The following is a 22468-nucleotide window of genomic DNA, read 5'->3' on the forward strand; positions in this document are numbered from 1 at the left end:
GCTGTCAACCCGCGACGTATTCTCTCCGGTCCCAGCAACGAAGATGCTGTCTCCGTTCGTTGCGCCGCCCTCTCCGTACATGAAACATAAAAAAAATACAAAACTTTAGACGCTTCACAACCATTACAAATATTACGAAAATACATAAACAAAACTAAATTAAACTTATATTCATCTGCAAACTGGACTGATACTGGTGGATGGTTGACGCTTCAATTTCGCCCCACTACAAGCTATAACAGCCAAGCCATAGTCTAAGTAATTGTACATCAGAGTTAGAATACTGAGCATGAGAAATACTCTCAGGATGGGTGAAAACTGCGAGAATCTCGATCTGGTGGCTAACAACTTTGAAGTCACTGATGAGTGTGCCACAAAAGCAGAGTTATTAAACACGGTTTTTCGAAACTACCTCTCCAAAGAAGCGAAGTAAATATTCCTGAATTCCAATCAAGAACAACTGAGAAGATGAGAAACATATAAGTAGGTATTCACGGTGTAGCAAAGCAGCTTAAATCACTTAATAAACCTTCCGGTCCAGACCGTATACCAGTCAGGTCCCTTTCAGAGTATGCTGACAGCCACATATTTAGCAATTATATACAACCGCTCGCTCACAGAAAGATATGCACCTAAAGACTGGAAAATTGCTCAAGTCACACCAATACCAAAAAGGGGAAGTATGGGTATTCCGCTGAATTGCAGGCGCGTACCACTAACATCGATTTGCTGTAGGGTTTTGGAACATATATTGTGTTCGAGCATTATGAATTACCTCGAAGAAAACGCTTTACTGACATGTAGCCAGCACGGATTTAGAAAATATCGTTCTTCTGGAACACAACTTTATACTCATGAAGTAATAAGGGCTCTATGATTCCATATTTCTAGATTTCCAGAAGGCTTTCGACACAGTTCCTCACAAGCCGCTTCTAACCAATCTGCCTGCCTATGTCATATCGCCTCAGTTGTGCGACTGGATTCGTGATTTCCTGTCAGAAAGGTCACAGTTCATAGTAATAGACGGAAAGTCATAGAGTAAAACAGAAGTTAATATCCGGCGTTCCCAAGGAAGTGTTGTAGGCGCTCTGCTGTTAGTGATATATTAAGGACATAGGAGACAATCTGAGTAGCCTTCTTAGATGATGCTTTACCGTCTTGTAAAGTCATCAGATGACCAAAACGAACTGCAAAATGATTTTGATATCTGTATGGTGCGAAAAGCGGCAACTGTCCTTGAATAAAGAAAAGTGTGAAGTTATTCACCTGAGTACTAAAAGAAATCATCTAAATTTCGTTTACACGTTAAGTCACACGAACCTGAAGGCTGTAAATACAACTAAATGCTTATGGATTACAGTTACAAATAACCTAAATTGGAATGATCACGTAGATAATGTTGTGGGTAGAACAAACCAAAGACTGCGGTTCATTGGAAGAACACTTAAAAGGTGCAGCAGGTCTACTAAGGAGAATGCTTACTCCACGATTGTCCGCCCTATTCTGGAGTATCCGCATCAAGTGGGAATGATGGATGACATCGAAAAAGGTCAAAGAAGGGCAGCTCGTTATGTATTTTTGCGAAATAGGGGAGATAGTGCCAAAGACGTGATACGCAAATAGAAGTGCCAATCATTAAAACAAAGGCGTTTTTCATTGTGACGGGATCCTCTCATGAAATTTCAATCAGCAGTTTTCTCCTCCGGTTGCAAAAACATTCTGCTGGAAGCCACCAAACATAGGGAGAAATGATCATCTCGAAAAATTAAGAGAAATCAGGGCTTGCACAGAAAAAGTGCTCGTTTTTCTCGCTGGCATTGCGAGAGTCTAACGGTAGTGAGACAGCTTGAAAGTTGTTCATTGGGCCCACTGTCAGGCAATTTATTGTGAATACCAGATTAAAAACGTGAAGTGAAACATGAACGATAAAGAGTTTGGACAAGAAGAGAATAGAAGTTTTCGAAATGTGGTGCTACAGAAGAATGCTAAAGATTGGATGGGTAGATCACATTACTAATGAGAAGGTATTAAACAGAATTGGTGAGAAGAGGAGTTTGTGGCACAGCTTGAGAAAAAGAAGGGACCGATTAGCAGGACATCTTCTGAGGCATCAAGGGATCACAAATTTAGCGTTGGAGGGCAGCGTGGAGGGTAAAAATCGTAGAGGGAGACCAAGAGATGAATACACTAAGCAGATTCAGAAGGATGTAGGTTGCAGTAAGTAGTGCGAGATGAAGAAGCTTGCACAGGATAGGATAGCATGGAGAGCCGCATCAAACCAGTCTCAGGACTGAAGACCACAACAACAACAACCAGAGTAAACACGTAGACGTAGACTTTTTTTCTACTATTCCAGAAACGAACTCTACACGCCATGCAAATCTCTGTAGATGTTAATCCTGAGAAAGCAACTGCTGGAATACAGAATTACATTGTAGGAAATGAAGTTTAAATAGAGAATCGCAACACGTGATGAAATGTTTCGTGTCTCCATAGAAAGGTTGACGCCATTAAGCTCTTTAGACGACGGCAGATGATCGTGAGTAAGGTGGAATCCTATTATTTCGAAACGCGCAGCAGTGCTAACAGCGAAGTGAGAGCAAGTGAGGTTGATTACGAAGCAGTTCTCTCCCCAGTAAATGGCGAGGGGTTCCTGGAACCAACCCTTGGGGCACGGGGGTGGGTGCCATCTGGGAGATTAGCGGCCGTGTTGGCGCAGACGACTAGGGCAAATACTCACAATTACTGCGCCACAATTAGCGGCCTGTTTAATATTCCATTTCACTTAAAGCGGACTCGCAGCGGGCTGACCTCACTGCTCGGTTGTCCACAGAGTGGCAACGCTGTCGCCACTTCCACGACTTACGTATCATGTCACCATCTTGTAATGCGACATCCGAAGGGATGGAGATATAGCTGAGTGATCAATACTTACTGAAACTAAAGTGATATATTTGGAGTAACGAATAACTTAATAGATGTCTAATTTTCAACAAATATTCTTTGTGTCCTCGAGACATAGGGCAATGGAAATCTGATAACATTAACCATCTGGTGGTCTTAAAGTTTACACAGGGTGCTCCACTGACAGTGACCCGGCCAAATATCACGAAATAATCGTCAAACGAAAAAACTACTAAGAACGAAATTCGTCTAGCTTGAAAGGGGAAACCTGATGGCGCTATGGTTGGCCCGCTAGATGGCGCTGCCATTGGTCGAACGGATATCAACTCCGTTTTTTTTTAAATAGGAACCCCCATTTTTGTATTACATATTCGTGTGGAACGTAAAGAAATATGAATGTTTTAGTTGGACCACTTTTTTCGCTTTGTGATAAATGGCGCTGTAATAGTCACAAACCTACAAGTACGTGGTATCACGTAACATTCCGCCAGTGCGGACGGTATTTGCTTCGTGAAACATTACCCCTGTTGAAAATGCCCAACGGGCGTGTGCTATGTATGCTGCTCGGTAACCTGGACGACAACATCCAAGTGTCCGGACCCTTCGCCAGATAGTAACGTTATTTAAGGAAACGGGAAGTGTTCAGCCACACGTGTAACGTCAACCACGACCTGCAACAAATGATGATGTCCAAGTAGGTGTTTAAGCTGCTGTCGTGGCTAATCCGCCCATTAGTAGCAGACAAATTACGCGAGAATCGGGAATCTCAGAAACGTCGGTGTTGAGAATGCTACATCAACATCTATTGCACCCGTACCATATTTCATTGCACCAGGAATTGCATGTAGGTTGTAGTAATGAACGTCGTGTACAGTTCTGCCACTGGGCACAAGAGAAATTACGGGACGATGACAAATTTTTTGCACGCGTTCTATTTAGCTACGAAGCGTCATTCACCAACAGCAGTAACGTAAACCGGCATATTACGCCCTATTGGGCAACGGAAAATCCACGATGGCTGCAACAAGTGAAACATCAGAGACCTTGCCGGGTTAATGTATGGTGCGGCATTATGGGAGGAAGGATAATTGACCTCCATTTTATCGATGGCAATCTAATTTGTGCAATGTATGCTGATTTCCTACGTAATGTTCTACTGATGTTGCTACAAGATGTTTCACCGCATGGCAGAATGGCGATGTACTTCCATCATGATGGATGTCCGGCACATAGCTCGCATGCGGTTGAAGCGGTAGTGAATAGCATATTTCATGACAGGTGGACTGGTCGTCGAAGCACCATACCGTGGCCCGCACGTTCACCGGATCTGACGTCCCCGGATTTCTTTCTGTGGGGAGAGTTGAAGGATATTTGCTATCGTGATCCACCGACAACGCCTGACAACATGCGTCAGCGCATTGTCAATGCATATGCAAACATAACGGAAGGTGAATTACTCGGTGTTGAGAGGAATGTCGTTACACGTATTGCCAAATGCATTGAGGTTGACGGACATCATTTTGAGTGTGTATTGTGTTAATGTGGTATTTACAGGTAATCACGCTGTAACAGCATGCGTTCTCAGAAATGATAAGTTCACAAAGGTACATGTATCACATTTGAACAACCGAAGTAAAATGTTCAAACGTACGTATGTTCTGTGTTTTAATTTAGAAAACCCACCTATTACCAACTGTTCGTCCAAAATTGTGAGCCATATGTTTATGACAATTACAGTGCCATATATCACAAAGCGAGTAAAGCGGTCCGAGTAAAACTTCCATATATCTGTAGGTACTACACGAATATGTAATAAAAAATGGGGGTTCCTGTTTAAAGAAATGGATTTGATATCACTTTGACCAATGGCAGCGCCATCTAGCGGGCCCACTATAGCGCCATCTGGTTTCCCCCTTCAAGCTAGACAAGCTTCGTTCTTTGTAGTTTTTTCATTTGAAGCTTATTTCGTGAGATATTTGGCAGGGTCACGATCAATGGACTACCCTGTATAAGTAATTTCAGCAGTATGGCTGTGGGCATCCTGGAACACATTATTTACGTTTGTGACATATGAGAAATGTATTTACCTGGTAAAGTCATCATCTTTATGAGTGATGTCGTCAGTGACACCTTAACTGTTATCAATAATGACATCTTCCTTCTCAGAGTGTGGCCACTTCACTTCTCCTCTCTATATCCTTCTCATCACGATCCTACCATAATGCAGTATTATAAACCACAGATAGTAGAAACAGCTCAATTGTATTAGTGGGAAATTAAAAACCATGTCCACCTCTCTCCAATCTCCTGTCAGTCACAGTGCAGTGCTCTTTGTCACCACCCAAACATTGTGCATTATTAAAAATGTCCAAGATGGAGAAAATACTTTAATTTTGTAGATGGATGATTTAAAACCATCTCGTCGCTATATGGAAACAGAATAGCTGTGTGCTTTCCATCACATGTCCATCCCCCACTCCAGCCAATCAAGATGTAGTATTTAAATGGTGTCAGTTTACATTATTTCACATGTATACTTCCCTATCTCCCAACAATCAGAGTGTAGTATTACAAGAAGTATCAAATAGGCAGAAAAATCTCACATCTCTCATATTAGAGTGAAAGATATTAATTATTTCTGAAAGACATTTACCTCTCACGTAAAACTGGTGTCAAATTTCATTATTTATTCACTGATATATATCACTGACATACGTATTAAAATGACTGTCACATCAAGTCGTGTATAGTACACGTAAAAAGAAGAACACGCAAGTCATGTGGTTCTCTCTCCTTCCCTAATATCAGAGGCTGGTATTAAAATACAAGAACCAATTACAACGTAGCCCCATCTGGGCTGTATGCTCAAAAAAGTGTAAACAATTCAAATTATTTTCGAAAAACGATGTCACACACATCTTTCCACTTCTGTAATCAGTCTAGAATTACTAGTACAATGCAGCTTCAATGGGCTGTCCTCAAAAGAACTTGAAATAATTATAAAAAAAGTGAAAGTATCAGCATCACATAAAACACTGCAAATTTTGTCAATAATCTTTGCATTACTGACTTCCATAAAATGGTTTATGGACAGGCTCGAAGTCACACAGGTATATTTCTTTCGTAGGTGTATACAGTTGCTCATGGAATATTGGAATCAATGTACAGGGTGTATCAAAAAGCATCATATATTTACCACATCAATATTTCTAAAACTGATAAACAGATACAATGATTTTTTAATGAATGGTAAACTCAAAAAGTTATTTTTTCATACCATTTCATAGATATTCATCATGCCCCCTTGAGATGCATGGCATATGTTAGTGCAGTACTCAAATTGTTTTTGGCATCCGAACATAATAATTGTTACTTTTGTCAATTGGCTGATTCTTTTTAATACACCGTGTATAATAAATTTTGTGTAAATAATCAGAAGTACACATTTGCTTGGACGGTATAAGAAACGAATTATTGATATGTAATTGACGAACATGAGTTTTACATTAAACACTATTCTGTAACCCTGAAAACGTGGAAAAAATCAGTTCTTGTTCCACATTCCAGTTACTTATTGTCACCCAGAAACGGCTCTACTGTTACAGAACGACAAAATTTTGATATCTGTATCACGAGTTGTCTCCACTGTGAGGAACCGGTTTATGTACTGGATGAAAGCATTCAATATTTAGTCCATAGACAATACTTGTTTTTAGACGCAACAGAACCCTAGGTCGATTATTTTCTATGTCTATGATATCACAGTAATCCAAAATGTCTGAAAAGCAAGTCTGAAATGCAAAATGTGTGATGTTTGCATCGATTATATGTGGGAACTGATGACCACTATTCTGAGCACCATAAAGTTCACCATCATCATTGATTATGTGGGACTTTATTGAAGTGAAGTACAAGAAAAGACGCTGTAAAGCTCAAATAATTACTTTACCTCATCTATCATGCCACAATGTCCCGAAATGTATCAGGGAAATGTGATGTTTAGGTTGAAACAGTGTCTGGATATGTAAACTGTATTCAGATCAATTATGTGTGTGGACTGCTTTCACCTAATATTTCTTTCTTTCATTACCAGTTTACAAGAAGCAACATTAACAGAAAAATAAAGTTAATGGCAAGCATTACAAACAAACTGTTGCTGCATTTGCAGAAATTATTGCTCCCTAAAAAACCTGTAATCAGTTACACCAGCATCTCTTTAGGAAAGAAAGGAACAAGGTGTTGGATTTTATGATTTATCAAACTTTAGGGCAATGCGGACTGTTAATGCACACACACTAACGAGAGAGAAGACCAAAAGGACGGTAACAGTGAGACTAATGACATGTCCAAAGACAATATTAGATTTGATAACTCGAAGATAAACTAAATTATCTGTCGTTTATTGTGAGATTTTTCGCAACTTGTAATCACAATGATGTTTCAAAAATTAAACATTTCAACATGTAAATAACTTCATTAATTAAAAATGCAAGCCTATCTTAATGTATGCAAGATATCAATGTAAATGCGAGTAAAATCGATTTGGGCCATATGTAGCATTTCTCACACGGTTTTCAAGCGCATTGAAGCTTTAAATTAAATATTGCCACATCTAAACAGACTGTATCACTTATAGAAATACTCACAGGTTCGATATTCCCACTCCTGAAATGAACTTTTAGGTTAGGCAGGAATCATTTGGAACAGAAGGTCCATATGTACATCATTATTGGCAGCTCTATTGGCTGATAAACCATATTTTCCCATTTATAATGTGTCTGTACAACTTATTAAAATACACACAGGTTGCATAACTATCAGAATATACACACAGGTAGCGCAGTTATCAGAATATGTAACACTCCCTTGAAAACTCCACAAAAATGAACTTATATTATATGTAAGGTTTTCAAACCTAAAATTAAATATTTCTGTACCTAAACTGCTTGTGTTACTTATTTAAACACTCACAGCTCACTTATTGGCGTTACTGATAAGAAATTTAGAGTAAGCAGAATTCTTAAGAGTTAAACATGTGTGTTCTATGTAAGTCAGCTGCTATATGTAAACGAATTACATTCTTTTTTTTCTAAAGAAAAGTAATCTAAATGTCACAGATAACAAAGTACAAAAAGGTATTAACAATCCAGTTTATATGTCAAATCTGTTCATTGACACTTAATTTACTGCAGGAAATATGTTATACAGAAGCTAAAACACGGCCCTGTCGCACATAGTGCATGAGGTAACGTAAGGTGCACATCTGACACAAACAGCAAAGAATGAAAAGAAATAACTATTCATTTTGGAAACAAATTGTACACAGGCGACCACTGTAAGAATATAGCCTTCAGCATTTTATGGCAAGAGTTACATGCTTCCCTCATCACAGTTGGTATCACTACCTTCGATGTTGAACAATATGGAATAAATTCTCATTATATCTTGAGATTTTTATTATGTGGGGAAGTACAGGACTTTGTTGCAAAGGTGGCGAGACCTGGAAGCTGTTGCACATGATCTTGCTATGTTTACAGCTGTAAAGATGCAACAGCAATTTTGGGGCACATTGATGCAATTTGAATAGCCAATTCGATACACTTATGGGGCGGTGAGTCATAGTTTGATGGGTATTAAATAAACTATTACGGTAAGCTGATACACATGTATGATTCAACTTGATACAGTTTAAGGATTAATTTGATACACGTCAGGGGCAGCGTGGATGAGTGCTAAAGGCTACTTGATATACTGCGTATGGAGGCTGATATAGTTTGAGGAACATATTAATAAGCTTTCGGGATAAGCAGATACATTTCGTGGGGAAGCTGATAGACTTTTGTGGCAAGTAGATACATTTTGAGGGGCAGTTTGATACTCTTTGAGGGGAAGTGTGATACCCTTTTGGAGCAAGCTGATACAGTTTGAGAGGCAAGCTGATAAACGTATGGGGCAACTTCATAATGCATGAGGCGTAATTTGAGACCACTAATTGTCAGTGACCAATGATGGTCAGTGATCAGTGATGATCAGTGATCAGTACATATTACATATTAGGCTTTAAGCATCATGCATTATGCATTAGCCATTAGACGTTATCCATTAGCTGTAAGGCATTAAATGTTAGGCACTGCCCATTACCCATTATATATTAGGCATTAGCCATTATGTATTAGTCATTAGGCATTAAGCATTATCCATTAGCCATTAGGTGTTATGCACAAGGTATTAGGCATTACGTGCTAGCCATCAGGATTTAGGTATCAGACATTGTCATTGGCGATTTAGCATTAAGTGTTGGTAATTAGGAGATGCCCACTAGGTGTTCAACATTTCACATCACTCCTTAGCCATTATGCATTAACCATTATACATTTGGAGATAAGCATTATTTGTTATACATTAGGCATTCAGCACAACACTCAGCTGTGGGAGGAAGTTTGGATTAAGATGTCTTGTCTTCTTGTTTCAGGCAAAGGGCATTCATTTGCTGTGATGCTGTCAATGTCCTATAGTCTGGTGACATAATGTACAGTCGATGACCTTAAACACATGGCTTCATCAATGTGGGGGTTTTTATCTAAAATTGGGAATGGAGTTTCGAGAAATTACGTTTTAAGACGAGTAAATGTGTCGGGTTATCGCAAAAATGAGAGAAATTCAAATATCACAAACCGTGTCATATGTACGTGGTGTCTCATCACAGAACACATGCATTTTTAAACAATAGAGGTCTATCCCTAGCTTTCTTGCATGTTGCAGCACAAAACTGTGAGAGACATCTCAGTTACCTCGGAAAATGCCGCACAGCTCCCCTAGGCTTCTACTATTCTTACTATTCTCTCTGGCGAGGTAAGAAATTCGTCAGTACCTTCGGTCTCGGTTTCTCCTCTTACTGTTCTCTCTGGTGAGGTAACAAATTCGTCAGTACCTTGGGTCTCGGTTTCTCCTGCTGATATATTTTCCTTAGAAACTCTTTAACTCTTTCATGTATTTGATCTCTGCAATAGAGCTTTCCTCAGCAAAAAATAAATAAATAAATAAATAAATAAAAATAAAAAAATAAACCCGGCATAGTGCTGTTGCATCAATACTAATGCACAAACACACAGCTACAAACTTCGTTCAGAAACAATTTCACCTGTTCTAAGAGCAACGTCCAAAATATTTCTGAAACGATTTATCAGCAGCTTTGCGTATTTTATAAACGGTTATAGATAATTTACATGTAGATATATTTAATTGGACGTTTATTACGGTTGCAGAGTGTATGATATTATATATACAATACTACTTTATTTTTTCTTGAATTTTTGTAGAGTTTAATCAAGCTGTGTGTATTTCAGTAAATAAGACACACATCTTAGAATCAGAAAAATAATTAGTTTTAAGGGTTCATACAGGATTCAGCTGTGGTACACTTACTAAACTTACTCCACAAACGAATGCTGTTTAACTTAAAATTTCCTATCAGTAATGCTAGTACAAAAGCTAAGTTTCTTTTACTAAGTGATACAGACAATTTAGATTTGGTAACATTTAATTTGAATCTTTAATATGATTGCAAAATGTGAAGGCAGTCTTACACATAATGCAGTTCTGTTTTCCTCGATTTTTTCTAGATATTTTGCATGCATTATGATAAGCATGCATTTTTATAAGCAACACAGACCGTTTCGATGGTGAAACATTTTATTTTTAGAAACTTCATTATGCTTGAAAAGTGTAAAAAAATCTTACCATAAATGATATATAATTTTGTTTACTTTCGAGATATCGACTCTGACACTGTCTCCAGATATACAGTAGCAGTTTGTTTGTAATACTCGCTAACTTCAGGTTTTTGTGACACATTATCCTCGCTCCCCACTCTTGAACTGGATGTGAAAGAAAGAAATGTTAGGTGATGACAGTTCACATATCAAACTTTATATATTTATATTTATTTACATATTTATATACAGCAGCAAGGTAAATATTACATTTTCTGACGCATTTTAGTATATCGTGGCATCATAGTTGAGTCAAAGTAATTAATTTGAGCCCAACAATGTTTTCTTTGTACTTATCCTCAACTAGGTCACCAATCCTTTGCAGCCAGTCAACGATTATACTTCCCTAGTGACACATTATCTTCACTGTCCCCTTTAAATGTGCCTCTCCTCTCACTGAATTATGTCATACGTTCTGTGAAAATGTTACCATTATGTCAATTAAACATTACTGTTGTTATTTCAGTGAAATTTTCTATATATGGTGTAATATCTGTACAATAGATAGATAGATAGATAGATACAACGGATCTCAGGGCGGGGACTACTCAAGAGGACGTCATTATCAGGAGAAACAAAACTGGCTTTTTATGGATCGGAGCGTGGAATGTCAGATCCCTTAATCGGGCAGGTAGGTTAGAAAATTTAAAAAGGGAAATGGATAGGTTAAAGTTAGATACAGTGGGAATTAGTGAAGTCTGGTGGCAGGAGGAACAAGACTTTTGGTCAGGTGAATACAGGGTTATAAATACAAAATCAAATAGCGGTAATGCACGAGTAGGTTTAATAATGAATAAAAAAATTGGAGTGCGGGTAAGCTACTACAAACAGCATAGTGAACGCATTATTGTGGCCAAGATAGACACAAAGCCCACGCCTACTACAGTAGTACAAGTTTATATGCCAACTAGCTCTGCAGATGATGAAAGAATTGATGAAATGTATGATGAGATAAAAGAAATTATTCAGATAGTGAAGGGAGACGAAAATTTAATAGTCATGGGTGACTGGAATTCGTCAGTAGGAAAAGGGAGAGAAGGAAACATAGTAAGTGAATATGGATTGGGGGGAAGAAATGAAAGAGGAAGCCGTCTGGTGTAATTATGCGCAGAGCATAACTTAATCATAACTAACACTTGGTTCAAGAATCATAAAAGAAGGTTGTATACATGGAAGAATCCTGGAGATACTAGAAGGTGTCAGATAGATTATATAATGGTAAGGCAGAGATTTAGGAACCAGGTTTTAAGTTGTAAGACATTTCCAGGGGCAGATGTGGACTGTGACCACAATCTATTGGTTACGAACTGTAGATTAAAACTGAAGAAACTGCAAAAAGATGGGAATTTAAGGAGATGGGACCTGGATAAACTGACTAAACCAGAGGTTGTACAGAGTTTCAGGGAGAGCATAAGGGAACTATTGACAGGATTGGGGGAAAGTAATAGATTAGAAGAAGATTGGGTAGCTTTGAGAGATGATGTAGTGAAGGCAGCAGAGGATCTAGTAGGTAAATAGACGAGGGCTAGTAGAAATCCTTGGGTAGCAGAAGAAATATTGAATTTAATTGATGAAAAGAGAGAATATAAAAACGCAGTAAATGAAGCAGGCAAAAAGGAATACAAACGCCTCAAAAATGACATCGACAGGAAGTGCAAAATGGCTAAGAAGGGATGGCTAGAGGACAAATGTAAGGATGTAGAGGCTTATCTCGCTAGGGGCCAGATAGATACTGCCTACAGGAAAATTAGAGACATTTGAAGAAAAGAGAGCCTTCCGTATGAATATCAAGAGCTCAGATGGAAACCCAGTTCTTAGCAAAGCAGGGAAAGCAGAAAGGTGGAAGGAGTATATAGAGGGTCTGTACAAGAGTGATGTACTTGAGGACAATATTATGGAAATGGAAGAGGATGTTGATGAAGATGAAATGGGAGATACGATATTGCGTGAAGAGTTTGACAGAGCACTGAAAGACGTGAGTCGAATCAAGGCCCCAGGAGTAGACAACATTCCATTGGAACTACTGACAGCTTTGGGAGAGCCAGTCCTGACAAAACTCTATCATCTGGTGAGCAAGATGTATGAGACAGGTGAAATACCCTCAGACTTCAAGAAGAATATAATAATTCCAATCCCAAAGAAATCAGGTGTTGACAGATGTGAAAATTACCGAACTATGAGTTTAAGAAGTCACAGCTGCAAACTACTAACGCGAATTCTTTACAGACGAATGGAAAAACTGGTAGAAGCCGACCTCGGGGAAGATGAGTTTGGATTCCGTAGAAATCTTGGAACACGTGAGGCTATACTGACCCTACGACTTATCTTAGAACATAGGTTAAGGAAAGGCAAACCTACGTTTCTAGCATTTGTAGACTTAGAGAAAGCTTTTGACAATGTTGAGTGGAATACTCTCTTTCAAATTCTGAAGAGATGAAGATACAGGGAGCGAAAGGCTATTTACAATTTGTACAGAAACCAGATGGCAGTTATAAGAGTGGAGGGGCATGAAAGGGAAGCAGTAGTTGGGAAGGGAGTAGGACAGGGTTGTAGCCTGTCCCCGATTTTATTCAATCTGTATATTGAGCAAGCAGTAAAGGAAACAAAAGAAAAATTCGGAGTAGGTATTAAAATCCATGGAGAAGAAATGAAAACTTTGAAGTTCGCCGATGACATTGTAATTCTGTCAGAGACAGCAAAGGACTTGGAAGAGCAGTTGAATGGAATGGACAGTGTCTTGAAAGGAGGATACAAGATGAACATCAACAAAAGCAATACGAGGAAAATGGAATGTAGTCGAATTAAGTCGGGTGATGCTGAGGGAATTAGATTAGGAAATGAGACACTTAAAGTTGTAAAGGAGTTTTGCTATTTGGGGAGCAAAATAACTGATGATGGTTGAAGTAGAGAGGATATAAAATGTAGATTGGCAATGGCAATGAAAGCGTTTCTGAAGAAGAGAAATTTGTTAACATCGAGTATAGATTTAAGTGTCAGGAAGTCGTTTCTGAAAGTGTTTGTATGGAGTGTAGCCATGTATGGAAGTGAAACATGGACGATAAATAGTTTGGACAAGAAGAGAATAGAAGCTTTCTAAATGTGGTGCTACAGAAGAATGCTGAAGATTAGATGGGTAGATCACATACCTAATGAGGAGGTATTGAATAGGATAGGGGAGAAGAGGAGTTTGTGGCACAATTTGAGAAGAAGAAGGGATCGGTTGGCAGGACATGTTCTGAGGCATCAAGGGATCACAAATTTGGCATTGGAGGGCACCGTGGAGGGTAAAAATCGTAGAGGGCTACCAAGAGATGGATGCACTAAACAGATTCAGAAGGATGTAGGTTACAGTAAGTACAGGGAGATGAAGAAGCTTGCACAGGATAGAGTAGCATGGACAGCTGCGTCAAACCAGTCTCAGGACTGAAGACAACAACAACAACAACAACAACAACAACAACAGATAAAACAGTAAAAATAATCTAGCAACGTTGTGCAGATTCTAAGTAACATACAATGGATATCATATGGATAGATTAAAACACAACCAAATGCTCCTCGGTAATTATTTGTGAAAATAAACAAGCTTATATCTGTCACTTTACTTTTAAGAGTGCTGGGTCAATTATAATGTTTACTTTTTGCAATGAAAGTCGTCCTGCTTTATACGTTATACCAGCCAGGACCTAATTCCATACAATGCCTGAAAATTACTGAGAGATTCGTATTAAGGCACCTGGTATAGGTCTCTTTATTAGAAGAACAATTTTTAGTAAAGCACCTGTAAAACAATGACGTAAATTTTAAATGTGTTACGTAATGGTGGCTGACTTCAACGCTCCAGCAATGCTGTTTTCACTCCAATGCAGACAATGTCATTGTTCTGAAAACTAGGATTGTTTGACATAGGTCTAATACCTCTGTAAACAAAACTCAACTCACGCTGAACTTAGAATCTATTTGACATCAACTTGGGAAATTACATTACATTACAGACCTGGATAACTGGATAAGTGGCACATGTAACAGGGTTCTGTAAGAGAACCATACACATACACAAACATAGAGAGAAAAAAGAGAGAGAGAGAGAAAGAGAGAGAGAAAGAGAGAGAGAGAGAAAGAGGCAGACAGACAGACAGAGAACGCTTAAATGTATAAATCGGTTGAAAGGCGCAAATGAACGCATATTAGTACAATCATATCGTTTATTTTTCAATTAAATCTTTACTGTCTCCATTTTTCAAACTATTAATTTGGGTAATTGTTAGGCTAAAGCACTGTAATTACGAATTTCCTAACCACACGACCTTTTTTTTGTTTTACAGGTTTTGTACGTCTCACACCACAGGACAATGATATTGTTATTACATATTAGTACGGGGACGCTACATGCCAAGAGCACACATTTTCAATGTTTGTTACTGGCACTCCACAAGTGTTCCTATACTACAGTATACTCATCATTTTTCCACTAGTGTCCTTGGTTATGGTTCAGTTTTCGCATTAACAGTTTAATTTCATCTTACTTCATTTGTTACATTCGTTTAAAGTCTTGCTGTAGAAACGCTTGCAGTATTATTATTACTGCTCGATGACACATTTATTACAGCTACATTTTACGTGCTGGATTTATGGATACAATTTTGTATTCATTTGCGCGCTACAATACTTCGGTGTATGTATCCCCTATATGGTCGAAGGTCAATGGGAAAATCAAGGAAACCACAACGGATCCCATTGCGCCTATATTATTGTAGGGTTTGCTTTGAATGATGTTGAAGATTTAATATATACATAGTTTACTTGAAGTATGCATTAAAATGTTGGTGTTTTGTTTACATACATATTGTAGGAGAAACAGTTTTCTTATAGAGCCTGATTAGGTTTATGGTTTGTCTTTGGTTTGTCGGAACAGTCTGTAGTTTCCACTGTATACAAATAATTTATGATTGTTCGGATAAAACATTTACAGTAATGTTTGATGTTTGCGAAAAGTAGTTAAGTGTGTACTGCAGTTAGTATTGAGTACGGATGGCTTCAGCACGGCATCGAATCCATTACCCTCAGTTGTTCTCTGCTAGGCTGCTGGCATATGTGTCTCTTGTGGCATGTGTCGTTAACATCTGGTGGTAACCTGCTTATGCTGGGCAACTCCGTCAGATTTGTTCAATAAATAAACCCAGAATACAGCATTACATTCTGTATTATTTCTGATGTTACCGCTAAGGACAAAGCGCATCATGCTTAGTTATTATTGTCTAGCACAGGACCAGTTCCGATGGTCTTTATTTGCTTAGGGCGTCATGGGTTAAAAAGTCTCGTATATTGACATTCTGCAGTAAGTCTACCTCAGAGTTCTCGATAATATTTTTGATCTTCGTGTACAAATAAGCAAACCAAATGAGTTTATACACCAGTAGGAACTGATTTACTGTCCGCCTACTAGTCAGCATTCGTTTGCATTGTCTGTTAGGAAAACATTCAGGCCCCGACCTTGCACTGTTTACATCGACGCCTCTACTGCTGGCGAGGAATGCTGATTGTTGACTCCGCCCAACTCGCAAACCATTCCGGGCTTTATGCGCGAAACCACTGTTCATACTTTATGTTTCATACTCTTTAAGTTCGTAACCCTGGTTGTGACTGTCATGTATTGTGCTAATATTGACGTTGCGGCGACGTCTTAACATTGTCCCAGAAAGCGATCAGTATCACACCATGTCCCGTTATAACTGTGCAGTCTCATTCAGCATACATTTATTGCGGGTCTAAGTGACTAACACACTTCTTTATAAAGTTCATTTCAGTGTTCTCTATATCCAGGTATTTACAAGGAAGTTTACTTTGAAAGATCCTCACAAAAGAGTGTGATTAACACCTTCCTGTATACAGAACTCTATACGAAACGGTAGTATACAATGTTTACTTCTTTCATACGCACCATGTAAAGTAATCGATTACTGGTTCACTGTGGCCTGAGTTATAGGCTCTGGTCTGTCTTAACAATAATGTTTTACTTTCATTTGTAGAGTATTTTGAATAATTGTGTACTACTTCTCGTGTGAGGCTACTTTTTCGAGGACTTCAGTGCATATTCCTACAGGTAAATGAAAACACGCACCCAGTTCCTTAGTTACACAATAACTTCCTAAAAATAACAATTAGGACTGTGTATGTAGAAGACATACACCAAACGAATACGGTTTCAGTACTTCAAGTGAGCGTACAGAAGACATTCCTGGTGCATAAAGTTTGTACTGGTAAGTTATCTTTAGTCATCTCTCTGTCTACTATTATTACATAAAATGCAAAATAACCTATCAATATTTATTGCAAAAACTCAAAGAAGCTGTAAAAGAAATACATTCAACTACCAAAGTTATTTGATTAAAAAAAATTACTCCATTTAAACCTTATTTAGGAATGTATCTCCAAATTGCGTACTACCTTCAATTAAATATTTGGCAGTGTATTGCAGACGGCCATGGAGACTTGTCTGCATAATCAATACATCTTATTAAAACATACTGACAGCACTACATATTCTCACTCAAAACAACGTTTGAGCAAAACAACATTACTTGCAAGTACTATACTTCAACTTACACCAACAATGTACATGTCATCCGCGTAAATACTTCTTCCAATCCCTTTACTGGTATAAACCCTTGATTTTATTAGGTTCCTAGTAAATAACTGCACACATGTGGGGTATTGATTACCTTCTATGGCGGTGCATTTAGTAATTGCCATTTCGTAATCTTCTTGCTTAATGCTTGCTTAGGGTGGGTCCGCAGAGACGCTCGATTGTTTCCTACTCTGTCCTTTTCCTCATCACTTTAGCAGCAGACTCCTTTTCGCTCCATGGGACGGAGTCTGTGTTATGGTGAAATGTATAACGTGGTCTTACCCCAATGTGGTACGTACACCCCGTGATAATACCGGGTTTCTCTGAAAATATATCCAGATAGTTAATCTACAACTGATTTAGCTCACCATGCTGGCCAGTGGCCAAACAAATTGATTATCACACCTTCGAGGAAATCGATTCAGTTCTGTCAGGAGTATTTTATTTTTTCACACCACTATATCGGAATTTTAGATTGTATACGTTATTGCTAATTGCAATACTTGTGTCCCCCTGCACGCTGCCCTGATATTCTGACAGTATTTGCCATGTACCTCTTTCATCTTTACCGTTGAAAGCGAAACTCTCCCATCTTCATTCAAAAAGCTGAGTTCACCATTAGATATTTGATTTCCTTTAGCAGAGAAACTCGTAAGTCAGTATACAGGCCGCCACCAATCCTTTCTGTAGGAGGAAGGTGCATTATGTCGTTTCCTTCCAGACTGAAACCTCCACCTATATCTGATGCTTAATGATTCGTGACTGAGAGCCAAAAACGCCGGTCACTTTGCAATTTTTTGCTGTGAATGATGGGAACTTACAGACTTGACTTATCCTCCGAAAGAGCTCTAAGTCCATTACATCAACTGAAGCGCCCGTATTTACTATCAGGTTCACTGACGGTCCACGAACACTTGTTTCGACTACGGCTTCTACTAATTCAGTGTCTTTCTGTGGGCAATAACGAGATCGGTTTAATCGCTCTTGTTGGAATTTGGTACGTTAATTGTATCTTCTCATACTATTGTCTACCACATCAATCTTTCTCTCATTTCGTATCACGGCTAACAACAAACAGTTTATTTCGGCCTAATCTCGTCTGACAACTGAGAAGTCCCGGGACGGATATTTCCCGTTACGGCTACGATTCCCACACTCTGGTTAGTGTTTTGCCATTGCGGTGCACTAGGGTTTAACCCTTGTGCAGGGTTATGGCAAATATTACTATGCATGTCGGTATTGTTCGGAGGTGGTCCTTGATTTTGATGCCTGTGCCGAGAATAGCCACTTTGTTTAAAACTTGAAGTATTTCTCCAATTGGCCGTACTATTTAGGCGTGATTTGGATCCATTCTCACGCCCACGTCTCCTGTTAAAAGGCGGATGACCATATCCGCTCTGTGGCTTGAAGTTCTTATAGTTGTATTCATTCTTTCTTTCATTGCAGTTGATGTTGTGATGTGGTGAATGGTTCTGCTTATCACGTTTGCACAGAGATGAATTACCATTACTGTGATCACCGCTCTGTTTGTATTAGATCAATAGCATCTAACACTGACGTGAAATGTTCCATGTCATGTTCCGGAACTTCAATAAGTTTCTGTTTGATTTTGTTCGGTAATCTCACTTTCAGTAACTGTATCACGTCGCGATTTGAGACAGGTTCATCCCAGTATGATACTGTTCCACAACAGAAAAATAGTCCTATTCACGCCGCGCGGTTTGGGGCGCCTTGTCACCGTTCGCGCGGCTATCCCCGTCGGAGGTTCGAGTCCTCCCTCGGGCATGGGTGTGTGTATTGTCCTTGGCGTAAGTTAAGTTTAGATTAGGTAGTTTGTGAGCCTAGGGGCCGATGACCTCAACAGTTTGGTCCCATAGGAACTTACCACAAATTTCTAATTTCAAGGTCCTGTTCCGGGAAAAGTCACGAATAACGGTGTTATATGGGAAATTGTGCAAATAGTATGCGCGTCATGATCGTGCCTACTTTTCGTAGCTTTCGTAGAATGTTACCCCTTTTACAGGATTTGACCACCATGTATGACTAATGGATATGGAAATCAGACTATTATATCCTTTCTTCAGAGTTTTCTAACTGTTGGAAAGAAACGCGGTAAAAATGGAGTAATACCTAGAGCCTTTCTGTAGCAAGTTCATTGAGTGGTTTGTCTAATGGATTTACGGTGGCCAGCCTATCTAGGCAAAGAAATGATTAAGTTTGAGAATAGGAGAACGTGTAAATTTGGGCTGCTTTCCAGCTGTTCCCTAACATAACTTCATAAATAAATGTAATTTTTCAGGATATTGTTCTGAGAAAGACACAGAAACGTTTTAGATACCACACCCACATAGTGTATAGTTTTGATCTAGAAAGACCACCATTTTCAGTCATCACTATGTGCTCAACAGAATTTGGCCGGGAGGACTTTTATTTTTGCAATCTGTACAACCAACCAATTGTTCTCTTAGCATAACACATACATTTAAATTTATTAAGGAACTTTGTTTATACTTTTCTTTTAACAAATGACCTGCCTAAAGCTAAAGGTAGGATCTAGAATGAAATTTTCACTCTACAGCGGAGTGGGCGATGATCTGCCAGTATCTCGTCTCCTACCTTCCAAACTTTACAGAAGCTCTCCTGCGAACCTTGCAGAACTAGCACTCCTGAAAGAAAGGATATTGTGGAGACATGGCTTAGCCAAAGCTTGGGGGATGTTTCTAGAATGAAATTTTCACTCTGCAAGGTTCGCAGGAGAGCTTCTGTAAAGTTTGGAAGGTAGGAGACGAGATACTGCCTAAATGTAGGATGTCCGTCACTCAACATTGTCATTTAGTATTTTCATGCAAACCTCCTTCAGTGTTATTGAGGCAGATAAGCAGCCTTCTTTTCCCAACTCTTTGTACTAACTGACTTTCATGTTTAATTCAAAAAATTTTATCTTTTCTATACCGACAACTGAAATTTGGGAAACGTCATTATTTATGCATGGCAAGTTCGTCTTTTTTATCAATATTTATTTACTGACTTTCAATTTACTTAATACCATATAGGGAGTAAGAATACCAAAATCGTTAAGTTGGTCGGAAAACACTTACTTCAGTAACCAAGCTGAATTACACTTCAGCATTTCCACTACATAAATCATACACTACTTTTACTATCGCCTTATGAGTTAGGATACAACAATTATTTTCAGATATTTATCCAAAGATGAATATTAGTGCTTGTAGATACTGAATAAAGCACTTCAAATATTTTTATAACAGGACTACTCGGAATAATAAAACATGAGAAAAGGACCCTATGTGGGTGAATGATTAGGTATAAAATAACAGGGTGTACCAAATTTTATGTTTACCATAATAGTTATTCGAAAAAAATTAATTTATAATTAGTGGTTCACCTTCCTACAGTTCTAAGTGTACCTGTTGGCTGTAGTCGTCGTTTGTGGCGGATGGTAATGGCGGCTACACTACCTGTGGTACGGCAAACAGGTTTCTTGAAGTGTGGACTAATTACATCTTTGTGACGTCGTTTTAACGTTCATAACACAGTTCAGCAACTTGTACTGAAGCCGTAATAATTCAGCAGTCTTCATCCAAGGCAACTGTGCTGCTAATTCCAGGCAAACATCCCCTGCTCCATATGAGTACTGCCACCTTCACTGCTGCCCACAGACTGTGTCCTCTCTCTTTCGCTCGCTCTACAGGTAGCACGGCAAAAACCAAAGCCACCTTTGACGTTTCCCACAGCAACTTCCGTACAGTACAAAAGTAGTCCATCTGTTACATAACACATATCCTACACATTGTCCCTGAGCGTTTACCATTTTGTACAAATGACAGCTTGCACAAATATATAAAATTAGTTACACTTGCATTTTCATTTCCTTAATCCATGACAAAATATTATTTAGTAAATTATACATTTCACGTATTTCCTTACATAAGTTGCAAAACTACATTATCAAAGGACTCTAAAACCACACACACACATATATATATATATATATATATATATATATATATATATATATATATATATGGCTATTACAAATGATTGAAGCGATTTCATAAATTCACTGTAGCTCCATTCATTGACATATGGTCACGACACACTACAGATACGTAGAAAAACTCATAAAGTTTTGTTCGGCTGAAGCCGCACTTCAGGTTTCTGCCGCCAGAGCGCACGAGAGCGCAGTGAGACAAAATGGTGACAGGTGCCGAGAAAGCGTATGTCATGCTTGAAATGCACTCACATCAGTCAGTCATAACAGTGCAACGACACTTCAGGACGAAGTTCAACAAAGTTCCACCAGCTGCTAACTCGATTCGGCGATGGTATGCGCAGTTTATAGCTTCTGGAGGCCTCTGTAAGGGGAAATCAACGGGTCGGCCTGCAGTGAGCGAAGAAACGGTTGAACGCGTGCGGGCAAGTTTCACGCGTAGCCCGCGGAAGTCGACGAATAAAGCAAGCAGGAAGCTAAACATACCACAGCCGACGGTTTGGAAAATCTTACGGAAAAGGCTAAAGCAGAAGCCTTACCGTTTACAATTGCTACAAGCCCTGACACCCGATGACAAAGTCAAACGCTTTGAATTTTCGGCGTTGTGGCAACAGCTCATGGAAGAGGATGCGTTCAGTGCGAAACTTGTTTTCAGTGATGAAGCAACATTTTTTCTTAATGGTGAAGTGAACAGATACAATGTGCGAATCTGTGCGGTAGAGAATCCTCACGCATTCGTGCAGCAAATTCGCAATTCACCAAAAGTTAACGTGTTATGTGCAATCTCACAGTTTAAAGTTTACGGCCCCTTTTTCTTCTGCGAAAAAAACGTTACAGGACACGTGTATCTGGACATGCTGGAAAATTGGCTCATGCCACAACTGGAGACCGACAGCGCCGACTTCATCTTTCAACAGGATGGTGCTCCACCGCCCTTCCATCATGATGTTCGGCATTTCTTAAACAGGAGACTGGAAAACCGATGGATCGGTCGTGGTGGAGATCATGATCAGCAATTGATGTCATGGCCTCCACGCTCTCCCGACTTAACCCCATGCGATTTCTTTCTGTGGGGTTATGTGAAAGATTCAGTGTTTAAACCTCCTCTACCAAGAAACGTGCCAGAACTGCGAGCTCGCATCAACGATGCTT

This window comes from Schistocerca piceifrons, chromosome 5 (assembly GCF_021461385.2).
Source record: "Schistocerca piceifrons isolate TAMUIC-IGC-003096 chromosome 5, iqSchPice1.1, whole genome shotgun sequence".
NCBI lineage: Eukaryota > Metazoa > Arthropoda > Insecta > Orthoptera > Acrididae > Schistocerca > Schistocerca piceifrons.